Source organism: Oncorhynchus mykiss, chromosome 29 (genome assembly GCF_057628025.1).
Source record: "Oncorhynchus mykiss isolate SJ-2025 chromosome 29, ASM5762802v1, whole genome shotgun sequence".
Lineage (NCBI taxonomy): Eukaryota > Metazoa > Chordata > Actinopteri > Salmoniformes > Salmonidae > Oncorhynchus > Oncorhynchus mykiss.
The window spans coordinates 46647478-46667765 of record NC_143050.1 but is presented as its reverse complement, the minus strand read 5'-3'; the positions used below and the strand labels follow the sequence as shown (position 1 = coordinate 46667765).

General features: G+C 42.3%; 1 long non-coding RNA gene across 1 annotated transcript in view; it reads right to left on the bottom strand.

The window, feature by feature from the left end:
- The window catches only part of LOC149970621 (uncharacterized), a 37679-nt gene extending 34393 nt beyond the window's left edge, over positions 1-3286 (bottom strand). The window contains exon 1 of the long non-coding RNA XR_016493447.1: positions 3009-3286. This is a non-coding gene — a long non-coding RNA (uncharacterized LOC149970621). The remainder of the gene's footprint in view (positions 1-3008) is intronic.
- Between the last annotated feature and the right edge of the window lie 17002 nt (positions 3287-20288).

Here is a 20288-nt window from a genome sequence, read left to right as displayed (position 1 = left end):
TGTGCAAAGAGTTTGTTGACATGTATCTTTCAGAAATGAGGGACAGGTGTATGTAAGGCCAGCGTTCAACACTGCGCTGGTCCCACACACTAGTCCCAATGGTTTTATGGTCCCCTAACCAATTGTGCTTTTGTGTGTGTTTTTTCGCGTTATTTGTAATTTATTTTGTACATAATGTTTCTGCCACCGGCCCGTATGACCAAATAGAGCTTCTGGACATCAGAACAGTGATTACTCACTTCGTAGTGGATGAAGATGCTCACTTTAATGACCCGTCATTCACATGAGAAAGAGACAGAGATATTGGGGAGGTAGGTCTTGGTGCCTTGTAAGGATCTGACCACGAGTGGGTAATCTGCCTTTACCATCGGTCCTATTAGCCATCCAATCATTGGATAAAGAAACGGACAAACAATGAGCATGTATCTCCTACCAACGGGACATTAAAAACTGTAATATCTTATGTTTCACTGAGTCGTGGGTGAACATGAACGACATGAATCACATACAGCTTTAGAAATGCGGCCTCTGGTAAGACTAGGTGTGGCGGTCTATGTATATTTGCAAACAACAGGTGGTGTATGAAATCTAAGGGAGTCTCAAGGTTTTGCTCGCCTGAGGTAGAAAATCTCATGATAATCTGTAGACCACACTATTTACCAAGCGAGATTTAATCTATATTCTTCGTAGCTGTCTTCACCACCAACAAACCGATGCTGACACGAAGACCGCACACATGAGCTGTATACGGCCATAAGCAAACAGGAAAACGCTCATCCAGAGGCGACGCTCCTAGTGGCCGGGGACTTTAATGAAGGGAAACTTAAATCTGTTTTACCTCATTTCTACCAGCATGTTAAGTGTGCAACCAGAGGGGAAAAAAACTGTAGAACACCTCTACTCCACACACAGAAACGCATACAAAGCTCTCCCTCGCCCCCCATTTGGCAAATTGGACCAAAGTTCTATCCTCCTGATTCCTGCTTACAAGCAAAACTAAAGTAGGAAGCACAAGTGACTTGGTCAATAAAGATGTGGTCAAATGACGCAGATGCTAAGCTCCAGGACTGTTTTGCGAACACAGACTGGAATATCCGGGATTCTTCCGATGGCATTGAGGAGTAAACCACATTAGTCACTGGCTTCATCAATAAGTGCATTGATGACGCCGTACCCCAAGAAGCCATGGTTTACAGGCAATATCCGCAATGAGTTAAAGGGAAGAGTGCCGCATTCAAGGAGCGGGACTCTAACTCGGAAGCTTATAAGAAATCCCACTATGTCCTCCGACAAACCATCAAACAGGCAGAGCGTCAATACAGGACTAAGATTGATTCATACAACACTGGCTCCTATGCGCGTTGGATGTGGCAGAGCTTGCAAACTATTACAGACTACAAAGGGAAGCACAGCTGTGAGCTGCCCAGTGACATAAGCCTACCAGACAAGCTAAGTTCCTTATATGCTCGCTTCGAGGCAAGTAACACTGAAACATGCATGAGAACATCAGCTGTTCCGGACGACTGTGTGATCATGCTCTCCGTAGCCCATGTGAGTAAGCCCTTTAAACAGGATAATATTCACAAGGCCGCAGGGCCAGACGGATTACCAAGACGTACTGTGAGCATGCGCTGACCAACTGCATGTGTCTTCACTGACATTTTCAACCTGTCTCTGACTGACTCTATAATACCAACATGTTTCAAACAGATACCCCCATTGTCCCTGTGCCCCAAAACATTAATGTAATCTGCCTAAAAGACTACTAACCCGTTGCACTCACATCTGTAGCCATGAAGTGCTTTGAAAGTCTGGACATGGCTCACATCCACACCATTATCCCAGAAACCCTAGACCCATTCCAATTTGCATACCACCCCAACAGATCCACAGGACTCCTCACTGCCCTTTCCCACCTGGACAAAAGGAACACCTATGTGAGAATGCTATTCATTGACAACTGCTCAGCGTTCAACACCATAGTGCCCTCAAAGCTCATCACTAATCTAAAGTCCCTGGGACTAAACACCCCCCTCTGCAACTGGATCTTGGACTTCCTGACGGGCCGCCCCCAGGTGGTAAGCTGATCCTGAACACGGGGGCCCCTCAGGGGTGCGTGCTCAGTCCCTTCCTGTACTCCCTGTTCACTCATGACTGCATGGCCAGGCATGACTCCAACACCATCATTAAGTTTGCAGATGACACAACAGTGGTAGGCCTGATCACTGACACGATGAGACAGCCTATAGGGAGGAGGTCAGAGACCTATCCGTGTGGTGCCAGGACAACAGCCTCTCCCTCGATGTGATCAAGACAAAGGAGATGATTGTGGACTACAGGAAAAGGAGGACCGAGCTCGCCCCCATTCTCATCGACAGGGATGTAGTGGAGCACAGGTGACCACATCAACAACAAACTATCATTGTCCAAACACACCAAGACAGTCGTGAAGAGGGCACGACAAAGCCTTTTCCCCCTCAGGAGACACAAAAGATTTGGCATGGGTCTTCAGATCCTCAAAAAGTTCTACAGCTGCACCATCGAGAGCATCCTGACTAGTTGCATCACTGCCTGGTTTGGCAACTGCTCAACCTCTGACCACAAGGCACTACAGAGGGTACTGTGTATGGCCCAGTACATCACTGGGGCCAAGCTTCCTCCCATCCAGGACCTCTATACCAGGCAGTCCCAAAAAAAGGCCCTAAAAACTGTCAAAGACTCCAGCCACCCTAGTCATGGAATGTTCTCTCTGCTACCACACGGCAAGCGGTACCAGAGCGCCAAATCTAGGTCCAAAAGACTTCTTAACAGCTTCTACCCCCATGCCATAAGACTCCTGGACAGCTAATCAAATGTCTACCTAGACTATTTGCATTACCCACCTCCCTTTCACACCGCTGCTACTCTCTGTTATTAAGTTTATCATAGACTAGCATAGCATTATGCCTTCCTAGCAGCAGGCAACCTTGTCACGAAAATCTGAAAAGCAATCAAATTAAATCGTTTACCTTTGACTTCGTATGTTTTCACTCACGAGACTCCCAGGTAGATAGCCAAAATATTATTTTTGTAGGCGAAATCGCCCAGGAAAATTGCAGTCAAGAAAACGGCAAAAAATATTCAAAATTAGCTTCATAATATCGACAGAAACATGGCAAACATAGTTTATAATCAATCCTCAAGGTGTTTTTCTAATATCTATTCAATAATATATCCATCGGGACAATTCGTTTTTCAGTAGGACCGATTGGAGTAATGGCTACCTCTGTATTTTAGGAGAGAATCTCTCCCGGAGCCACCATGTGACCACTTACGCAATGTAGCCGCCTACAGCTATTCTTCAACATAAATGCGTAAAACTACGTCACAATGCTGTAGACACCTTGGGGAATACGTAGAAAGCGTAAGCTCGTTGATAGCACATTCACAGCTCAATAGGGATGCATTGGAACGCAGCGCTTTCAAAACCTGGGGTAATACCGGAGTGGATTTTTCTCAGGCTTTCGCCTGCAACATCAGTTCTGTTATACTCACAGACAATATCTTTACAGTTTTGGAAACGTTAGTGTTTTCAAACCAAAGCTGTCAATTATATGCATATTCTAGCATCTTGTCCTGAAAAAATATCCCGTTTAAAACGGGAACGTTTTTCTTCCAAAAATGAAAAAAAAATGCCCCCAAGTACCAACAGGATTTATTGAGGGCTTGTAAAGTAAGCATTTCACTCTAGGGTGATACCTGCTGTATTCGGTGCATCTGACAAATAAAAATGGATTTGATTCTGTCACGTTCTGACCTTAGTTCTGTTATTATATCTTTGTTTTAGTATAGTCAGGGCGTGAGCTGGGTGGGTTGTCTATGTTTGTTTTTCTATACTTTGGGATTTATGTGTTTGGCCTAGTATGGTTCTCAATCAGAGGCAGCTGTCAATCGTTGTCCCTGATTGAGAATCATACTTAGGTAGCCTGATTTCACTTTTGAGTTGTGGGTGTTTGTCTTCCGTGTCAGTGTTTGTTCCCACACGGGACTGTTTCGTTTGTTCACCTCTCTTACTCTTTATCAGAGGAGGACGAATGCCGTTACAGATTCGAATGTTACCAAGTTACAAGTCCAAAGTATAACAAGAGTGTGTAGTAATACTGTATGGCTTGCTGTTTAGGGTTTTAGGCTGGGTTCTGAATAAGCAATTTATGACATCTTATAAATGCATATGATTAACTGATATGGTAGGATGGGTGTTGAAGAAGGCCCTCTCCAAGGATTTGGGTCTACCTCATATTATGGATACCAAGGAAGTAGTCTATGGACCCCAATTGTTTATTAGACACCAAATGGAAGACTGACTACCTGGACCCTCAATTTGAGTTTTCAGTTGCGTTACCTAATGAACACAGCCCTGGTGAGTCAGCTATTTGTTAACCTTTTCAGTTGCGTTACCTAATGAACACAGCCCTGGTGAGTCAGCTATTTGTTAACCTTTTCAGTTGCGTTACCTAATGAACACAGCCCTGGAGAGTCAGCTATTTGTTAACCGAGTGCAAACCAATGGTAGTGGTACTAACACCTGTCTACATTTCCCAGGAGCAAGAGGCTGTTTTAACCCTGCTGAAACAACTAGATTACACAAATTAGACCTTGAGATACAGTGCCTTGCGAAAGTATTCGGCCCCCTTGAACTTTGCGACCTTTTGCCACATTTCAGGCTTCAAACATAAAGATATAAAACTGTATTTTTTGTGAAGAATCAACAACAAGTGGGACACAATCATGAAGTGGAACGACATTTATTGGATATTTCAAACTTTTTTAACAAATCAAAAACTGAAAAATTGGGCGTGCAAAATTATTCAGCCCCCTTAAGCTAATACTTTGTAGCGCCACCTTTTGCTGCGATTACAGCTGTAAGTCGCTTGGGGTATGTCTCTATCAGTTTTGCACATCGAGAGACTGAATTTTTTTCCCATTCCTCCTTGCAAAACAGCTCGAGCTCAGTGAGGTTGGATGGAGAGCATTTGTGAACAGCAGTTTTCAGTTCTTTCCACAGATTCTCGATTGGATTCAGGTCTGGACTTTGACTTGGCCATTCTAACACCTGGATATGTTTATTTTTGAACCATTCCATTGTAGATTTTGCTTTATGTTTTGGATCATTGTCTTGTTGGAAGACAAATCTCCGTCCCAGTCTCAGGTCTTTTGCAGACTCCATCAGGTTTTCTTCCAGAATGGCCCTGTATTTGGCTCCATCCATCTTCCCATCAATTTTAACCATCTTCCCTGTCCCTGCTGAAGAAAAGCAGGCCCAAACCATGATGCTGCCACCACCATGTTTGACAGTGGGGATGGTGTGTTCAGCTGTGTTGCTTTTACGCCAAACATAACGTTTTGCATTGTTGCCAAAATGTTCAATTTTGGTTTCATCTGACCAGAGCACCTTCTTCCACGTGTTTGGTGTGTCTCCCAGGTGGCTTGTGGCAAACTTTAAACGACACTTTTTATGGATATCTTTAAGAAATGGCTTTCTTCTTGCCACTCTTCCATAAAGGCCAGATTTGTGCAATATACGACTGATTGTTGTCCTATGGACAGAGTCTCCCACCTCAGCTGTAGATCCCTGCAGTTCATCCAGAGTGATCATGGGCCTCTTGGCTGCATCTCTGATCAGTCTTCTCCTTGTATGAGCTGAAAGTTTAGAGGGACGGCCAGGTCTTGGTAGATTTGCAGTGGTCTGATACTCCTTCCATTTCAATATTATCGCTTGCACAGTGCTCCTTGGGATGTTTAAAGCTTGGGAAATCTTTTTGTATCCAAATCCGGCTTTAAACTTCTCCACAACAGTATCTCGGACCTGCCTGGTGTGTTCCTTGTTCTTCATGATGCTCTCTGCGCTTTTAACGGACCTCTGAGACTATCACAGTGCAGGTGCATTTATACGGAGACTTGATTACACACAGGTGGATTGTATTTATCATCATTAGTCATTTAGGTCAACATTGGATCATTCAGAGATCCTCACTGAACTTCTGGAGAGAGTTTGCTGCACTGAAAGTAAAGGGGCTGAATAATTTTGCACGCCCAATTTTTCAGTTTTTGATTTGTTAAAAAAGTTTGAAATATCCAATAAATGTCGTTCCACTTCATGATTGTGTCCCACTTGTTGTTGATTCTTCACAAAAAAATACAGTTTTATATCTTTATGTTTGAAGCCTGAAATGTGGCAAAAGGTCGCAAAGTTCAAGGGGGCCGAATACTTTCGCAAGGCATTGTAGATTATGTATTTGTAGTCTAGGAAGGAAGTGAGCAGGAACTAAATTAATTCCAAACTCTACTAAACGAGAGCTCTGAATACCTCAAATTAACCATGCAGACTGATGAGAAAAATAAACTACCTGTACTTATGGATCATCAAAGAGAATGATGCATTACACACAGACCGCAATACCCTGCTATGTGTGGATAGTATTCATCCCCTTCCCCTCAGGAATGGTCTACCATATAGCCAGTTATGCAAGGTTAAACAAATTTGTGGCCACCAGACAGATTTTGACACCAATGCAAAAAAAATTATAGATAAATTCAAAATGAGAGGCTACAAGGACAAAACTCCTGATGCTGTAATGATGAAAATATCTCAAAAACCAAGAGAGTAATTGCTAAAAACTCAACCAAAGAAGAAAACAACGCAACTGTCTTCGGCATCAAGTACACCAGGTTTTTGGAGAAAATTAAAGCAGTCCTGAAAAAGCACTGTCATATTCTGCAATCAGACAAAAAAATTGCACACCTCTTCAAGGAACCCCCACTGGTGGTCTATAAGCGTGGTCACAATATTGGTGATAACTTGGTGAGATCTGACATGCCCCCTGAGCCCACTCAGACACTCTTGACATCCATTCCAAATAGGAACTACAAATGTGGCTCATATACACAGTGCAATAGCACTATAAAAACATCCTTCTTCAGAAAACCACATACAGGTTGAAAAATCCCTGTTAGAGGTATCACATTTTTACTTATTTTTTTATTTTTTTATTTCACCTTTATTTAACCAGGGAGGCCAGTTGAGAACAAGTTCTCATTTACAACTGCGACCTGGCCAAGATAAAGAAAAGCAGTGCAACAAAAACAACAGAATGGAGTTACACATAAACAAACGTACAGTCAATAAAACAATATAAAAATCTGTGTACAGTGTGTGCAAATGTAGAAGAGTAGGGCGGTAAAAGGCAATAAATAGGCCATAGAGGTGAAATAATTGCAATTTAACATTAACATTGGAGAGACAGATGTGCAGATTATGTGCAAGTAGAGATACTGGGGTGCAAAGAGCAAGAAGATAAAACACAATATGGGGATGAGGTAGTTGGGTGTTCTATTTACAGATGGCTATATACAGGTACAGTGATCGGTAAGCTGCTCTGACAGCTGATGCTTAAATTTAAAGAGGGAGATATAAGTCTCCAGCTTCAGTGATTTTTGTAATTCGTTCCAGTCATTGGCAGCAGAGAACTGGAAGAAAAAGCGGCCAAAAGAAGTGTTGCCTTTGGGGGTGACCAGTGCAATATACCTGCTGGAGTGTTTGCTACGGGTGGGTGCTGCTATGGTGACCATTGAGCTGAGATAAGGCGGGGCTTTACCTAGCAAAGACTTATAGATGACCTGGAGCCAGTGGGTTTGGCGACGAATATGTAGCAAGGGTCAGACAACGAGAGCATACAGGTCGCAGTGGTGGGTAGTATATGGGGCTTTGGTGACAAAATGCATGGCACTGTGATAGACTACATCCAGTTTGCTGAGTAGAGTGTTTGAGGCTATTTTGTAAATTACATCACCGAAGTCAAGGATCGGTAGGATAGTCAGTTTTACGGGGGTATATTTGGCAGCATGAGTGAAGGATAGTTTGTTGCGAAATAGGAAGCCAATTCTAGATTTAATTTTGCATTGGAGATGCTTAATGTGAGTCTGGAAGGAGAGTTTACAGTCTAACCAGACACCTAGTTATTTGTAGTTGTCCACATTCTAAGTCAGAACCATCCAGAGTAGTGATGCTAGTCGGGCGAGCAGGTGCGGGCAGTAATCGGTTGAAGAGCATGCATTTAGTTTTACTAGCATTTAAAAGCAGTTGGAGGCCATGGAAGAAGTGGTGTATGGCATTGAAGCTCATTTGGAGGTTTGTTAACAGTGTCCAAAGAAGTGCCAGATGTATACAGAATGGTGTCGTCTGCATAGAGGTGGATCAGAGATTCACCAGCAGCCAGAGCAATATCATAGATATTTACAGAGAAAAGAGTCGGCCTGAGAATTGAACCCTGTGGCACCCCCACAGAGACTGCCAGAGGTTTGGACAACAGGCCCTCAGATTTGACACACTGAACTCTATCTGAGAAGTAGTTGGTGAACCAGGCGACGCAGTCATTTGAGAAACCAAGGCTGTTGAGTCTGTCGATAAGAATGCGGTGATTGATAGAGCCGAAAGCCTTGGCCAAGAGAAATGAAGATGGCTGCACATGATATCGTTTAGGACCTTGAGCGAGGCTGAGGTGCACCCATGACCAGCTCGGAAACCAGATTACATAGTGGAGAAGGAACGGTGGGATTCGAAATGGTTGGTAATCTGTTTGTTAAGTTGTCTTTTGAAGATTTTAGAAAGGCAGGGCGAGATGGATGTAGATCTATAACAGTTTTTGGGGGATGGGGGATGACCTCGGCAGCTTTCCAGTCTTCGGGGATCTCAGACGATACGAAAGAGAGAAATAGGGATTGCAATCATTTTGGCGGATAATTTTAGAAAGAGATGCTCCAGATTGTCTAGCCCAGCTGATTTGTAGGGATCCAGATTTTGCAGCTCTTTCAGATTTATCGGTGGTGACAGTGTTTCCTAGCCTCAGTCCAGTGGGCTGCTGGGAGGAGGTGCTCTTATTCTCCTTGGACTTTAGTGTCCCAAAATTTTAGGAATTAGTGCTACAGGATGCAAATTTCTGTTTGAAAAAGCTATCCTTAGCTTTCCCAACTGACTGTGTATATTGGTTCCTGACTTCCCTGGAAAGTTGCATATCGTGAGGGCTATTCGATGCTAATGCAGAACGCCACAGGATGTTTTTGTACTGGTTAAGGGCAGTCAAGTCTAGGGTGAACCAATGATTATATCTGTTCATAGTTCTATATTTTTTGAATGGGCTATGCTTATTTAAGATTGTGAGGAAAGCACTTTTAAAGAGCAACCAGTCATCCTCTACTGATGGGATGAATTCAATATCCTTCCAGGATACCCGGGCCAGGTCGATAAGAAAGGCCTGCTCGCTGACTTTTTTTAGGGAGCGTTTGACAGTGATGAGGGGTGTTTGTTTAACTGTGGACCCATTACAGACGCAGTCAATGAGGCAGTGATCGCTGAGATCCTAGTTGAAGATGGCAGAGGTGTATTTAGAGGGCAAGTTGGTCAGGATGATATCTATGATGATGATGATATCCGCCCATGGTTACGGATTTAGGGCTGTACCTGGTAGGTTCCTTGATAACAGTACGAACTCTGAAGATAGATGGGGGCTATGAATTCACATATGGTGTCCAAGGCACAGCTAGGGGCTGAGGGGGGTCTATAACAAGCGGCAACGGTGAGAGACTTGTTTCTGGAAAGGTGGATTTTTAAAGTAGAAGCTCAACCTGGATAGTATGACAGAATTCTGCAGGCTATCGCTGCAGTAGATTGCAACTCCGCCCCCTTTGGCAGTTCTATCTTGTCAGAAAATGTTGTAGTTTGGGATGGAAATTTCAGGATTTTTGGTGGCCTTCCTAAACCAGGATTCAGACAGAGCTAGGACATCAGGGTTAGCGGAGGGTGCTAACACAATGAATAAAATAAACTTAGGGAGGAGGCTTCTGATGTTAACATGCATGAAACCAAGGCTTTTACAGTTACAGAAGTCAACAAATGAGACTGCCTGGGGAATGGGCGTGGTGCTGGGGGCTACAGGGCCTGAGTTAACCTCTACATTACCAGAGGAACAGAGGAGAAGTAGTAGTAGGATCTCAATGTTACCTCCTCCCCTTGGTACAGTAACATGCTCAATGCCTGTGTATTTGAGCGAAGAGATGGGATGGGTAGCTTCAACAAAGTGAGCTTCTACTGGATATTCAATGTTCTTACACCTGATTGAGCTGCAGTGCTCAACTATGCGTTGTTTTAATTGTCTTTTTGTTTGTCATATGTAGGCTTTCCCACATGAACAGGTGATGAGATAGATTACTCCCTTGGTCTTGCAGGCGTAGCCTAGTGGTTAGAGTGTTGGGCTAGTAACCGAAAGGTTGCAAATTCAAATCCCCAAGCTGACAAGGTACAAATCTGTCGTTCTACCCCTGAACAGGCAGTTAACCCACTGTTCCTAGGCCGTCATTGAAAATAAGAATTTGTTCTTAACTGACTTGCCTAGTTAATTAAAGGTAAAATAAAAAAAAATGCCTTGTCTATTGCTGTTTTGGTTAGTGATTATTGTCTTATTTCACTGTAGAGCCCCCAGGCCAGCCCAACATGCCCTTTTGTCCCACCCCCCACACATGCGGTGACCTCACCTGGATTAACTGGTGCCTCTAGAGACAAAACCTCATTGTCACTCAATGTCTAGGTTTACCTCCACTGTACCCACATTCTACCATACCCTTGTCTGTACATTATGCCTTGAATCAATTCTTCAACGCCCAGAAAAACCACACCCTTCTACTCTGTTCCGAACGCACTAAACAACCAGTTCTTATAGCCATAACCTTATACTACAAATTGAGGCTTACTGTATATCCTATCTAAAAACATTGACCAATAGTGGTCTGAATAATGACTTTGATCTCAGGACTTTCTTATGAACAATTCTCTCTTTTATGAACAAGCCTTATGAATTGATATATTCCTTATATCAGCTTATCAGCGAACACCCAATATGTTCCCCCTGTTTTGATGATGCTTATTATGCATTATGTTTGAACCAAAAGATTACTTGTAACAATTTTTTTAATGAAATAGGAAACAATTAAATATGTGAAATTGAAATAAAAAATAATGTATGTTGATGCTAATATTTACAATATTCAACTATGTTTCCATATGATAACAATAGCCAGGTATATTCAATTATGTTTCCATATGATAACAATAGCCTAGTATATTCAATATGCCATAAACAATTGTTTTTTAACAGTTTCACTCAATTCATTCCAATTAACTTAATAATAATTATGACACACCCCTCACTATTATCATTGGTTGCACTAATTGCACTCTTTGTCTACATAACCCGGTTCAAGCATTCATGACATTACCATAAAGAAGGCACAGTGATGCCGAAAACATTGGTGATTTACCCCATAAATGAATGTGAGTTTATATATGTAGTGTGACTCTCCTTACTTTTATAGCTGATAGCTAATAGTCAGCACCTCTACATAAAATCATTTCCTCTGTTTTTATTTTTACGTGGTCTGCCACTGCGAGGACAATCAGCTGTCCATCCTGTCTCCCTGTAGCGCTGTCTTAGGCGTCTCACAGTACTGACATTGCAATATATTGCCCTGGCCACATCTGCAGTCCTTATGCCTCCTTGCAGCATGCCTAAGGCATGTTCACGCAGATGAGCAGGGACCCTGGGCATCTTTCTTTTGGTGTTTTTCAGAGTCATTAGAAAGGCCTCTTTAGTGTCCTAAGTTTTCATAACTGTGACCTTAATTGCTTTTCCACAAAGAACCGCCATGCCATCTTTGTCACGCCCTGACCTAAGAAAGCTTTTTATGTCTCTATTTTGGTTTGGTCAGGGTGTGATTTGGGTGGGCATTCTATGTTCATTTTCTATGTTTTGTATTTCTTTGTGTTTGGCCGGAAGTGGTTCTCAATCATAGGCAGCTGTCTATCGTTGTCTCTGATTGAGAATCATACTTAGGCAGCTTTTTCCCACCTGTGTTTTGTGGGTAGTTGTTTTCTGTTTTGTGAACTGTTTCGTTTTTTCTTCCATTTTGTCTCAGTGTTCAGTTTAAATAAATTGTCATGAACACGTACCACGCTGCGCTTTGGTCCACTCCTTCATACAACGACAAGCGTTACAGAACTACCCGCCACCAAATGACCAAGCAGCGTGGTCGGAGGTATGAGACAACCTGGGAGGAGGTGGTCGGTCGACCCAGGGAGAGTGCCAGAGCCCGCCTGGGAGTCAATGAAACAGTGCATAGAAGGACGAACACGGCTGGCAAGGAAGCCCGAGAGGCAGCCCCAAAAATGTTTTGGGGGGTGGCACACGGGGAGTGTGGCAGAGTCAGGTTGGTTTTGATGTTAAGGTAGACATGTTTAAGTTGTTTTAGAAACATCTGTTTAAGGGAATACTTTAGCTCCCCTAATTCTGACACTTCTATTGAACCAGTAGATTGCTCTCCTGCACATACTCCGACTCCTTTTAGAAGCAAGAGTTATTTTATACCTCCAGCCAATCGCAATCACTCTATGGAGACATATTGCAGACTTGTGGAAAATGATGTTGGACTTCTCCTTAAGAATAAACAGGGATCCAAATCTTTCCATAATTTACCCAAGAATGAAAAACAAGCTTTGCTTGATTTACAATTTGATACGTCAGTCCTTATTCGTCCCAATGATAAGGGTGGGTCGGTTGTACTCATGGATAGGACAGCTTATGTACATGAGTGTTATAGACAGCTGCTTGACAACACCTTTTACAAAACTCAGAAGTGACCCCACTTCCCAATTTCAGAATATGATCTTGTCTGTCCTAGATGGGTATTTAAGTTCTGGTCAGATAACCAAAAAAGAACATGCTTTTTTGGCTATTTTCAACACCCTAAAATTGCCACTTTCTATACTTTGCCGAAATTACACAAGAATGTTACACAACCTCCAGGGTGCCCTATTGTAGCGGGCATTGATGCAGTAATGGCCCCTCTATCTACTTTTGTTTACTTCTTTATTAGACCACTCGCAGAACAGCTCCCCTCCTTTGTAAAGGACACCAGCAGTATGATCTCTATCATTGAATCTCTTGATCCTCTCCCCGAGAACACTTTGTTAGTTACTTTTGATGTTGAGTCATTATACACTAATATTCCACACGAGGGCGGTATTGAAGCTATGGAACATTTTCTTCTGCAACGTGACCCTAATGAACTACCTTCCAGTGCATGCATTGTAACATTGGCTGAAATAGTACTCACGCATAACTATTTCATGTTTCTAAATGATTTCTTTATTCAGACTAAAGGTACTGCTATGGAATCCCCCATGGCTCCTAACTATGCTAATTTGTATGTGGGTTACATGGAGAAACAGTCCATTTTCAAACCTCAAATGTTTTCTTGCCTAACATCATTATTTGGAAACGGTATGTTGATGATATTTTTGTTCTATGGAGGGGTGATGCAAAACAGCTCCAGGCGTTGCATGCTTTTCTTAACTCCTGTTCTGATCATCTGAGATTTACTATGCAATCTGATACACGTCAAATCAGTTTTCTTGATCTTCTGATCTTGTGTGAAGATAATGTTCTATACACTGATCTTTACAGGAAGCCTACTGATCGTAACAGTTTGTTGAGGGCTGATAGTTGTCACCCACTTCCCTTGAAAAAAAAGTTTGCCCTACAGCCAATTCTGTCGAATCAAAAGAATTTGCAAAAAACAATCCGATTTCGACTGAAATATGGCTGAGACGGGAAAGTTCTAGGAGAGGGGCTACAAGAATGATCAGATTAATATTGCCATTGAGAAAATTCAAAACAAAACGAGACCTTTTTCAAGGTCAGTCTCGCAAAAAGAAGCATTCTTGCGTTCTAACTACCCGCTATTCAAAGTGCTCTGAACAAATTAAGGGAATCGTTCACAAACATTGGCACATCCTAAGATCCGATGACAGTATTGATAATGTGTTTTCGAACCTTCCATTGGTCGTATTCCCGCGGGGCAGAAATGTCAGAGACCAATTGGTACACTCTGATTTACCACCCCAAGATATTCCTGAACAATGTCTATTTGTGCCCCTACTGGATGGAAATTACAAATGTAATGGCTGTGCTCAATGCAATGGCACTTATAAATGTAGATCCTTCAAACACCCACAAACAGGGAGATCGATCCCAATAAAAGGTGTTATTACGTGCTCCACTAAGGCAGTTATTTATCTTATAACTTGATGATGTGGGTAAAACAAAGTGTGAATTAAAAGTACGTATCTCAGAGCATCGTAGCACCATTAGGTGTAAAAACTTTACTTACCCAGTTGCGGCCCACTTCTTGGAGGCAGGCCACTCGATTTCGTCTCTGCGTTATATTGGCATCGAACATGTCACCCTCCCTAGGAGAGGGGGTGACCTTGATAATTTATTGTAAAAATGAGAGGCTGCCTGGATCTTTAATTTAAAGACCCTTGCGCCCTTCGGTCTTAACGTAGACTTTGATCTGAAGCCAGTCTTGTGATTATTGTGACTTTGCCATTGTTATTGTTTGTAAACTTGTATAGTCAAATTAATCTATGATCGTATGCTATCCATTTGTTTGTATGCTGTTCTTTGTATGACATTTTAATATTTGATTATTAACCTATGGTATTAGGCCACTCCTGGCCATGATTACAGACACCTGTGTCTTTTGACACTATATAAATGAGTCATCCCACAGTGTTTGTGATTGTACCCTGATGAAGACAGCTTGGCTGTCGAAACGTTGGTATTACATTTTTGCATCTGAGCTCCTAGAGTGTGCGGCTCTCTTTTATTTTCAAGAGTCAGGTTGGAGACCTGAGCCAACTCCCCATGCTTACCGTGGCGGGCGTCGTACTTATCAGGCACCGTGTTATGCGGTGGAGCACACGGTGTCTCCAGTACGCGTTCTTAGCCAGCTCCCCCCATCATCCCAGCTCCCCGCATCTGCCGGGCTAGGGTGATTATCCAGCCAGGACGGATTGTGCCAGCCCTGCTCTCCAGACCTCCAGCACGTCTCTACGGCCCAGGATACCCTGCGTCGGCTCTGCGTACTGTGTCTACAGTGCATCTGCACAGCCCAGTGCGTCCTGTGCCTGCGCCCCGCACGTGCTGGGCCAAAGTAACCATCCAGCCAGGACGGGTTGTGCAGGCTCCTAGCTCGAGACCCCCAGTGCGCCTCCACAGCCCAGTGTATCCGGTGCCTCTGCCTAGGACAGGGCCTCCTGTATGTCTCACCAGTCTGGTGAGCCCTGTGCCTGAGCCTAGAACAAACTCTCCTGTATGTCACGCCCTGACCTAAGAAAGCTTTTTATGTCTCTATTTTGGTTTGGTCAGGGTGTGATTCGGTTGGGCATTCTATGTTCATTTTCTATGTTTTGTATTTCTTTGTGTTTGGCCGGGTGTGGTTCTCAATCAGAGGCAGCTGTCTATCGTTGTCTCTGATTGAGAATCATACTTAGGCAGCTTTTTCCCGACTGTGTTTTGTGGGTAGTTTTGTGAACTGTTTCGTTTTGTTCCATTTTGTTATTTTGTCTCAGTGTTCAGTTTAGATAAATTATCATGAACACGTACGCGCTGCGCTTTGGTCCACTTCTTCTTCAAACAACGACGAGCGTTACAACCTTCCTATTCAAGTGAGCACAGGACAACAAGGTGAGTCCAAAAAGGCCTCGTATGCTGCTGCATAAATGATACAATATGCCAGGCAGATATGTATACTGTAGCTAAGAGAGTAATGCTAAGTGTATGTTGTGTAGTAAGCTGTTACTATCCCATGTGCTTCACCCTAATAATTTGGTCTATTTTCCCCTCTTAAATTAGCCTAATGTTTTGACTTGGTGGTGCAAATGTAGCCTATAACCTGTTTTAGAGAAATGTCTTTATCAAAAATTGTAAGAACTTTCATTATCTGATTTTACGCCCCCTTTATTTATCCTATGGTTCTGACTTGGTGTAAAGGGAGAACACGGTAATAATGACCCAGGTTCTGAATTCTGTCGCTGTACATTTCAAATGTGATGAAAAAATGGTTATACTGACTACGTTTGTCCTAGCTCGCTCATTAATGTCTTAATCAAAATTACAGATTGCCTCTTATCCGCTTGTCTTCCCCTTGTACAATCTATGGCATATCTCAATTGTCAGTAGAAACCACATTTGTTTAAGCAAGTCAGCCATATCAGCTATGTTTTTTTTTTTAAAGGCAGTAAATGAGGCTGAATGAATTGTTTTGCTGCCAGACAACGCTCCGCTGATAGCGAGGTGTAGCAGTACTTTTGGGACTCTGCTTTTGGGACTCTGACAGCTTTATGTAGGTTTGTGTGCACCGTTTGTTACCGTTATAGTGCAATTAACGTATTGTGTAGTGGCTTTGCTGGCTTGCATCCTAAAAAAATATGTTTTCCCCCACCAAGATGTAAATGCGAAAATCGCACCTGGTCAGGACATAGATTATAATAGAAAATTAAAGAAGAACAAAAAATAAAGATGCTCTCGGGGGTGCAGCTGTAAAACTTTGGATCAGGTTGCGTCCTTAGCGTCTACGCCTACAGCGTTTTAGTAGCCTATGAAACAAAGGAATGGGGTCTGGCATGAACAAGGGAACACCTGAGTTGGAGTTGAAGTCGGATTTGAAGTAGAAATCAAGGTTAGTAACTGTCAATCTGCCAGAAGAGCTTGGTGGCCGTATGTGATAATATTATGATCTCTCTGTACAAAATTAAAGATAAACATGAAAAAAGTCACTAAATAGCCAAGACAGGTTGGAACTGTTAAAATGTCGCCCTTCTCCATCAACGCCATCTTACATTTTAGCTTGCCAGGTATAGTAGAACCAATAGTCCCAAAAACAGGACCATTAGGAATGTCCTCCCATAATATTAGAACTTCTTAATAGACCCCAGATAAGTAAAATTGCATGTATTCTTATTATTATGATTATTATGATTAATATATTGTGGTACATTAGCAATTACCTGTACTTTTGACCTTTTGCTGTTTACCATACCTCAACTGTAAGTCAGGCGCAGGAGAGCAGAACTGGGTAATAACCGGAGCAGTTTAATATGCAAAACCAACGGCACCCAGAACAACAAAATATGAGTAAAAAATAACCTGTCGCGAACCAGTCAGTGCACAAACACTTTACAACAAACAATTCCACACACAGACAAGGGGAAAAACAGAGGGTTAAATACACGACAAGTAATGAGGGAATGTAAATCAGGTGTGTGGGAAAACAAGACAAAACAAATGGAAAATGAAAGGTTGATCGGCGATGGCTGGAAGACCGGTGACGTCGAACGCCGCCCGAACAAGGAGAGGAACCGACTTCAGCGGAAGTCGTGACAAACTGTTAACTTCCTTTCTTTTTTGCATTTTTTTTTGAAAAGCTTGACTGTTAAAGTTTCAGTTTATTTATTTTACAAAAGTTATTTGAATATGTTTTCAAGAGAACGTTTTTCAGACAACAGTCATTTGACTGCTGGTTTGGATGACGCTGGTGCCATGTGAAAATGTAACACATATTGCTCGTGCACATGCATCGTGTGTGTGCACGCACGGGTGTGTGTGGTCATGTGTGTGCATACGTACAGTTGAAGTCGGAAGTTTACATACACCTTAGCCAAATACATTTAAACTCAGTTTTTCACAATTCCTGACATTTAATCCTAGTAAAAATTCCCTGTCTTAGGTCAGTTAGGATCACCACTTTATTTTAAGAATGTGAAATGTCAGAATAATAGTGGAGAGGATGATTTATTTCAGCTTTTATTTCTTTCATCACATTCCCAGGGTCCCTGGGTCAGAAGTTTTACATACACTCAATTAGTATTTGGTAGAATTTGCCTTTTAAACAATTTACTTGGGTCAAACATTTCAGGTAGCCTTCCACAAGCTTCCCACAATGAGTTGGGTGAATTTTGGCCCATTCCTACTGACAGAGCTAGTGTAATGGAGTCAGGTTTGTAGGCCTCCTTGCTCGCACACGCTTTTTCAGTTCTGCCCACAAATTTTGCATGGGATTGAGGTCAGGGCTTTGATGGCCACTCCAATACCTTGACATTGTTGTCCTTAAGCCATTTCGCCACAACTTTTGAAGTAAGCTTGGGGTCATTGTCCATTTGGATGTCTTATTTTCGACCAAGCTTTAACTGATGTCTTGAGCTGTTGCTTCAATTTATATACACATAATTTTCCTACCTCATGATGCCATCTCTTTTGTGAAGTGCACCAGTCCCTCCTGCAGCAAAGCACCCCCACAACATGCTGCCACCCCCGTGCTTCACGGTTGGGATGGTGTTCTTCGGCTTGCAAGCCTCCCCCTTTTTCCTCCAAACATAACGATGGTCATCATGGCCAAACAGTTCTATTTTTGTTTCATCAGACCAGAGGACATTTCTCCCAAAAGTACAATATTTGTCCCCATGTGTAGTTGCAAACCGTAGTTTGGCTTTTTTTATGGCAGTTTTGGAGCGGTGGCTTCTTCCTTGCTGAGCAGCCTTTCAGGTTATGTCGATATAGGACTCGTTTTTCTGTGGATATAGATACTTTTGTACCTGTTTCCTCCAACATCTTCACAAGGACCTTGGCGGCTGTTCTATGATTGATCAGCACTTTTCGCACCAAAGTACATTCATCTCTAGGAGACAGAAAGCGTCAACTTCCTGAGTGGTATGACAGCTGCGTGGTCCCATGGTGTTTATACATGTGTGCTATTGTTTGTACAGATGAACGTGGTATCTTCAGGCATTTGGAAATTGCTCCAAAGGATGAACCTTGGGAGCAAGGTCTACAGTTTGTTTTCTGAGGTCTTGGCTGATTTCTTTTGATTTTCCCATGATGTCAAGCAAAGAGGCACTGAGTTTGAAGGTAGGCCTTGAAATACATGCACGGGTACACCATCAATTATGTCAGAAGCTTCTAAAGTCATGACATCATTTTCTGGAATTTTCCAAGCTGTTTAAAGGCACAGTCAACTTAGTATATGTAAACTTCTGACCCACTGGAATTGTGATACAGTGAAATAATCTGTCTGTAAACAATTGTTGAAAAAACAACTTGTGTCATGCACAAAGTAGATGTCCTAACCGACTTGCCAAAACTATAGTTTGTTAACAAGACATTTGTGGAGTGGTTGAAAAACAAGTTTTAATGACTCCAACCTAAGTGTAGGTAAACTTCCGACTTCAACTGTACATGTGTGCGTTTGTCATATGATCATATCCTATAGGTAGTAACTTTTTTTTTTAAACAACAGAGACCAGGTCAACTCTTGCTCACCATTTTACATTTTGAAATAAATTAATGCTTAATTACATCAAAAGGGGGAAACTGCACAAGAATGGGAGGACAAACAAAGAAAATACTGTGGTTAAAGGGATGATGAATCCCAAACAGCAGTTGTCCATGTACACAAGTGTAAAGAAAGTAAGAGCACCCACCCACCCTCCTCATGAGTGAAGGTAATCACAGTCAAAAGGAAGGCAGCTTGATTCTCCATGTCAGAAACCCTTATAGTCCTACCAGCTTTCAGGGTAATGTTCCGTAGGCACCAAGTGGAAGAAAACAGTTTGAAACAAGGAAGTACTATCTGAATTTGTCCAATAAGAAACACTCGTTTACGTTTTCCATTACAAAATATGTTGCTACTGTACGGTCCTAATGAGCAGGACCCAGGTAAAGTTGGTTTATTTGCCAACTTCACAAATCCCTGATTAGTTTCTCTGTGCCAACACCAATATTCAGGCAGGTCCCCACAAGGAACCGTTTTGTAGGGACAATTCCAAATAAGTATTTAGAAGTGGTGTCTTGGATTTATTTTTGATTGCTGGTACCATTGTTGGATGCTCCCATACAGCATCTAAGTTTTAAATATATTTATTTTGTGTTAAATTCCTACATTGTATGGACTTTTAGAATTTCAAAATGTGATACCATGCAAACAGAGCCATAACCTTGGTATCTACCTCTAAATCAGAGTGCTGGTTTTCAGAAACAAGAACATAGAAAGACATTTAGACTGAGGTAAGTATGGTGTGTGTGTGTGCATGACTGCCGTGTGGAAGTGCATCTGGTACACAAGTTCTGGTACACAAGTGCTGAAACAAACTACAAATGTAGTGATGAATGTGACTATTCAAATAGCCAGACATTATTCCACAATCTAAATCCATATGTTTCTCCTATCAATTCATAATCCAAAGAGTGTGATGCTCAAAAAGCACTAGATATGTTGTAGCTATTTTTGCTTAAAATGTATGTGTTACTGAGATATTAAGTGGTGACTGCAAATAGAATCAATGCAATTCCATCAGCAATGAGTCA